Source organism: Syngnathus floridae, chromosome 22, assembly GCF_059516105.1.
Source record: "Syngnathus floridae isolate MCC-2025c chromosome 22, RoL_Sflo_1.0, whole genome shotgun sequence".
Classification (NCBI taxonomy): Eukaryota; Metazoa; Chordata; class Actinopteri; order Syngnathiformes; family Syngnathidae; genus Syngnathus; species Syngnathus floridae.
Window position 1 is genome coordinate 3716701 of NC_142434.1, and position 5938 is coordinate 3722638.

Sequence of the window (5938 nt, forward strand, 5' to 3'; positions counted from 1 at the left end):
ATGGCAACCCTGGTGGCTCTGCCATCATGCAGATCTGATGACCCTCACGCACACACATTTATCTACACGGTTGAATGTAACGGGGATGAAAATGATGTTTTTAAAAAAACAACCGGATCGTCACACGTACAAACGGCACACAGGCAGATAAGTAGTCTTTGTCCCCCATACAGAGGAGTGTAACAAAGCCGGGTTTTATCTCTGCCGCAAAACAAAGACGAGTGACGTCTGTGTGTGTGTGTGTGTGTGTGTGTGTGTGTGTGTGTGTGTGTTGCAGCTTGTGCCTGCAATGGCACTGTATGTGAGGGAATGTAAAATCTGGCATGAAAATCTGTCTACTTCTGCAAAAAAAAAAAAAAAAAATACTGAGCCCCTCTTTCATCATCGGCAAATCCTGAAATTTTGACCCACATTCTCAGAGAAAAAAAAAAAAAAAACCTTCCCGATCTAACCCCCCCCCTCCCCTTCCTGGAGCATCCTGGGTAGTCAATGCAGGAGAACACTTCAGAAGGGAAGTCATCAAACCTGAAAGACTAATTACTGCACTCGTAATAATTACACCCCGCATCTCCTGCTTCCCTCCACCTCCTTTCGAAGGATATCAGGGAGGAGATGAATGTGTCTTGAAAGTCAGTAGGAGAGTGTGAAAAGGAATCGGTGGAAGAGGGAGGGACCACAAGAAGGAAAGGAGACATAATGGCGGGCGGGAATGGAGAGAATCCAGCCCTCCTGAAAGCAAGACTGGACTTTAAGAAGCTTGCGAGAAAATAATGGGCAAGAGCTCCACTTTAGTCGTTACCATGTAATTTTGTGTGAAGCAGCCCGTAATTTAACGTTCTGAAGCGCCAAAGTAGTTTCAATCAATGGAGCGGAGATAAGCGACCATTGGACCAGTTGTGGAACTCTGAGAAGAAATTAATGCATTAGCGACCGACCAGACAGTCCAAGAAGCATAATAGAAGCTGGAGGAGAAAGAAAGCCATCAGACAAGTACATCCGGCCTTTCTGACAGATAAAAACAAGCAAGTGAAGGCCGCACGCATGGATGGGAGACGGACGGAGAAGCTCTTTGGAATGAGTCAGCCAAAGTAAACCTGAACCGACATTAATGAATAAATTGCCCTTGGAACCTCAAACAACTCTTATAGATTTTCCTCTGTACCATCCAAAATAAATAATAATAATAAAAAAATAGAAAGCAAGAACAAATCAATAAACTCCGAAAGTAAACGGATTTATTCTAATTAATCATCAGAATGCAAAACACTGCAAAGACTTGTGTGAAGCAACCCAATGTTGTCACCTCGAAATTTATTTCACTTTGTGGTCAGTCAACAGGCCTTTTTTTTTTTTTTTCTTTCGTGGCCATCAGAAACGTTTGAAAGGCTTCCAGTGCAGTCACAAGCATGTGTTTGTGTAGCCATGAGGACGCATACAAACAGCGTCGCCACTGCTGCCTGCCGCGGTGGGTGCTCTCAGCTCAAAGACCCTTTTGTTTGCTCCAGAGAAGCCCAAAAAAAAAAAAAGGGAGCTTCAGCATGACTGACCCACGGGGGCTTCGCTGGGTTCTTGTGAGCAAGAAGCACAAAAGGCTGTAATGTTAATATTAACGGGATTACATAATTCTAAAGAAAAGGGATCAATAAAAATAAAGGCAGGAACTCGTACTGTGTGTTCCTCGTGTGATGCTCGAGCAATTTCTGACAAAGCAGATGCTCTGAATAGGAGGAACGGTGACGACAGAAGGAATGACGATGGACAAGTGGAAGGGGTGAGTTGAAGGCGACGTGTTATTTATAGATTTGGAAGCCTTGCAAAGTCTGACGGCCGCATCCAAATGTCAACACAGCACGCCGCGAGACGTTATCGCCCTGCACAAGAGCGATTCTCAAATCGGACCGCGATACAGCTTTGGCCGCACGTGTGTTTTTGTGTGTGGCGTCTGAGGTCATGACAAAGGCAGGACACGCTAATCTTCAATTACAAAGGATGATCCTTCCAATCGGTGTATCGGGACGGTGAGGTCATCAAACACGGCGATGGAGGTCAAGCCCTCACACGACGCTATCTCCAGACACTCGAAAGCGGGCGATCAACCTTTACACGCCACTGTCGAGTACCTAAAAATAGCTTCTTTTTTTTTACCCCATTGTGGCTTTCCTTTTTTTTTTTTTATCTGCAGTGAACAAACGATGCGGAGCGCTGAGGTGACGCATTAACATTGATGGCCTGTGTCTTTTCACATGCTCCCGCGTGATGTGCACTCGTTTCGCCATTAGGCAGTGGACTGGAAGACGATTGCAGGCTGGTAAAAGCCTTGCTTCCCAGTCTGGTATTGACATAGTGCTCAATGCTTTGGAACAAGGGGGGGGGGGGCGGGATGGGGGGGGCGACTATACTGATTTAGTTTACATACAATCTTGGTTTTATATATTGGTTATCACTGATTACTTATGGCAGAGCAAGGTTGAAAGAAAATTCATAGAAAAATGCCCCAGCATATTAAAGGGGTGGCAGTGCCCCCACGGCCCCCCCCTAGGCCTGCCAGTGCACATGCTTTACGGGATTCCATGATGTAACCTGCCACTCCCAAATATCTCCACTAACCCTCGAGGGCCTGAGGAACAGGTGGTGGATACTCAAGGCGCTGTGTTGGGTGATTCGCTCCCATGAGCAATTCCCCCGTCATTGGGCTAAGCCAGGTTCTCGTGAAGACCTTGGTGTCTTGTAACTCGAGCAAAAAAATCTTTCTTGAACTCCTAAACACCTTATTTTAATTGTACCTCCACCCCGTATGGAAGTCTGCAGTCAAACACCTGCCCTGCTTTCATGTGCAAATATCCGCTTTCCTTCCATCTGACGTTATTTCATCATGAATGAGCGACGGCTTGTTTATGCGCTGATGTGATTATCAGCCCGTGTGTCCCTCTCTCCGTTTCGCCGGCGCACACATCTGGAACGAGCGCCATGACAATGCAGACAATGTGACTTGCGGCACAAAGTCGAACACACGTACGAGAGCGAACATCCCTTTCTGACATCCGACCACGCTCATGCGGGCTGACAAGCGCACGCACTCTATCATTACTCTGTGTCACATCAGTCTGATGCGGTACGGCCAGGATTGTCGCACCCGCACACGCACACAACACACAAACAGGAAGACCGATAAAAACATCGCACAGCACTCCGCATTCCTTACATAGTTTACATCATTTTTCTGGGGTGATTCATGCAACACCCCACACCAATCGCAATCATTCTCAAGATGGAGAAAAGCAACAAGACGAAAAGGAATTATTTTTAACGTTATGTAAACGAGGGGGGGGGGGGGACGAGGGGGGTAGAAAGAGAGAGCCGGAGCCGTTGTCAATGGCAACAGTGTTTTAGAGGCTGATCATAAAGCAAGCACAGTCTGCGCCGCAGCAAAGCATTGTGGGCAATTTGGAGGCCTTACGTAACATATGAACATAGTTGGGGTGCAATTTGAAGTAATTATTAGCATGAAGTCTTAACAATGATCGGTTTCAATTTCTAAGGATAATAAGTGTATTTTGGCTTCCTCGCACATTCCAAGAGCGCCCATATTGGTTTCACGGAAGATTCTAGCTTATGCAGAGGTGTCAATGTGAGTTTGAGTTTAATATTTTGGTATGGCTCTTAAGAGGATGGCTCTCAAAGAACAGGTAAGGTAGCATTCAATCAAACTCTTATGTGAAGGAATGAATCTATCTTGGTTATAATGGCGTGACAAGACAGCAAAACAAACATTACAGGATGTTTGAAGTTTGTTTCAAAGCTCTGATAAAAAATAAATAAAAATAAACACTGACTTGTCAACAACTGAAACTCGGTGCCGTCTTTTCGACAAATATTTCTAGTCCCAGCAAAAGACAAAACACCATTATGTACCCTGCTTCGGGTACATTGAGGTGAAACTTCTGCAGAATATTTCCGACCCTAAAAGCGTAATCGTGAGAAAACATTCTTTGTCAACTGCCAGTTCCATACGAGACATTGCGTGTGTGAGCGATAATGCAGATCAATGCAAGCACTCCCACATGACCTAACAATGGCAGTGGGACGTCATGGTAATGACTTTGTCCTCTGGGGGTGTGTTACCCTCAATAACCAACATCAGCCCTACATGTGGATGTGGGTCAGAACACACACTGGCTTGGACGTCAAATTAAGAGGTGAAGGACCGTGAAAGCAAATTGGCCTCAAACAGGACGAGTGAGAGAAACATGCATCTGTCAGATTCGAAAATTAAATGAGAGCAGGTGCACCTCACGTAACACACAAGAACATCATAGGTATGCACAAAAAAAAAAAAGAGAGGTTGCAACATTGCTTTATAATTCACGTGTAGTAACAAAGCTTAAGGATTGGAAATACGACTCAAATTTGTGTTATGCTATTTTATGTTTGTACGGCGACCTTGCGTGCCTTATAAATAATATGTATAATTATTATTAATACCACACCTACGTTTTTACATTTTGTGATAGACGCAGAACCTGAACGGTAACCTGAAGGCATCCATAATACACACTTTTATGTCAACAAAGTTAAATATTTGCACAGCACACAGCGAGTTCTGGAGGCAAAACGAAAAGCATTTGTCAAATGTCAAAACAAGCGCACTCAATGTGGCATCTCAGTTTGCGCTTGTGTTGACGTTTTAGGAACCACAAACCACTCTGCTGCTTTCGTCTTTGCAGCCGAATTTACCGAAAGGTTATGAACTCTATAATTAGATAGAACGGATAAATTCTGAAAGTGTTTCTTGGAAGAATTTTACCTGAAAACGGTGAATTCCGTGGTTTAAAGCGGACCCTCCGGAGCTGCCAGGCCCGGATGCCCTCCTCCGCTGTATCCGCCCACAAAAGTAGACCGAAAAACACAGCTCTCGCTCGGTTCCGGTTCCAGGCGTTCTTGTAAAGAAATGGAATAATGTCCTCAGAAACTAAAAAGGGCAATGGGGACAAAGGACGACAGACGGAACCCCTTAAAAACGCTGTTTTTGTGGCGGCGTGAGCCGATTAAAGAGTCGGGAGAGGCAGCTACAGTTCCACAAGCGACTGAGGGGACGGGAGGGGTGCAATCAAGCTAGCTGCCATCAAGCTGTACTAGATAGCAAAGCAGCTTCCTCTTTGAGTAAAAAATAAAAGCATGACAGCATCCGGTTACTCGGAGAGAAAAGAAGTTCAAGATTCAAGAGTTCGTCCTTTATCGTCATACTCGCAGTCAAATCCCGGCATTTATTCTAAAATAATTATAAATATTAAAATATTACAACAAACGACGCTTTTATTGTTTTAGTTTTAATTGCGATCCATGTGGTCACATTTTATGAACAAATGTTGATACTAATATTGAAAGCTGGGCGATTTCTAGTGACAGCGCGCCCTCTGCTGGTCAAGTTGAGACGAGTGAAGCGTGTATTATTGCAGGCCATTAGAATTCCGTTAAATTAAAGTTAAAGTCATGATGCACTTTATACAGATATAGCTACATTTAACCGTGCGGTATTTTAAGTTATTGAAATATAAAGAATATACACCCAACAACAACAAAAGGATACGTGTGTTGTTGTTCTGCTCTTTGACCTACATCCATATTACGAGTGAAGTGACCCGACAAGAGCGCCTACCAACCTGCTAAACTATGTCGCGGGCTGCCGAAAGGCTGAAATTGATGATGGGGCATCTCGATCGGACCCCCGCCGTGGTTGTATCCTCTTTAATTTTTTGGATCTTTACCGCGGCTAACTTCATCTTATATATCCGAGAGCTGTGCATCGAGACGTGGAAAGCTTCCCCTTCGAAATATGCTTCGAGCTGAGCAGGCAGCCTGCTCGCTTGCTCGCGCGCGAGGCCCAGCTGTCTCCCCCGGATGATTTTTTTCCCCCCCCCATCTGGATCAATGTTGTCTA

At 44.8% G+C, this 5938-nt stretch overlaps 1 protein-coding gene across 4 annotated transcripts in view; it reads right to left on the bottom strand.

The window, feature by feature from the left end:
• Nucleotides 1-5938, bottom strand: part of LOC148379259 (cyclin-dependent kinase 17) — a 38559-nt gene that overhangs the window by 15779 nt on the left and 16842 nt on the right. The window contains exon 1 of one of the 4 annotated variants that reach the window (XM_088366348.1): nucleotides 4805-5159. The exons of the other annotated variants lie outside the window; for them this stretch is intronic. The gene's annotated coding sequence lies outside the window, so the exon portion shown is untranslated. Of the gene's footprint in view, nucleotides 1-4804; nucleotides 5160-5938 lie in introns of those variants that run through there. 4 annotated transcript variants of the gene reach the window in all.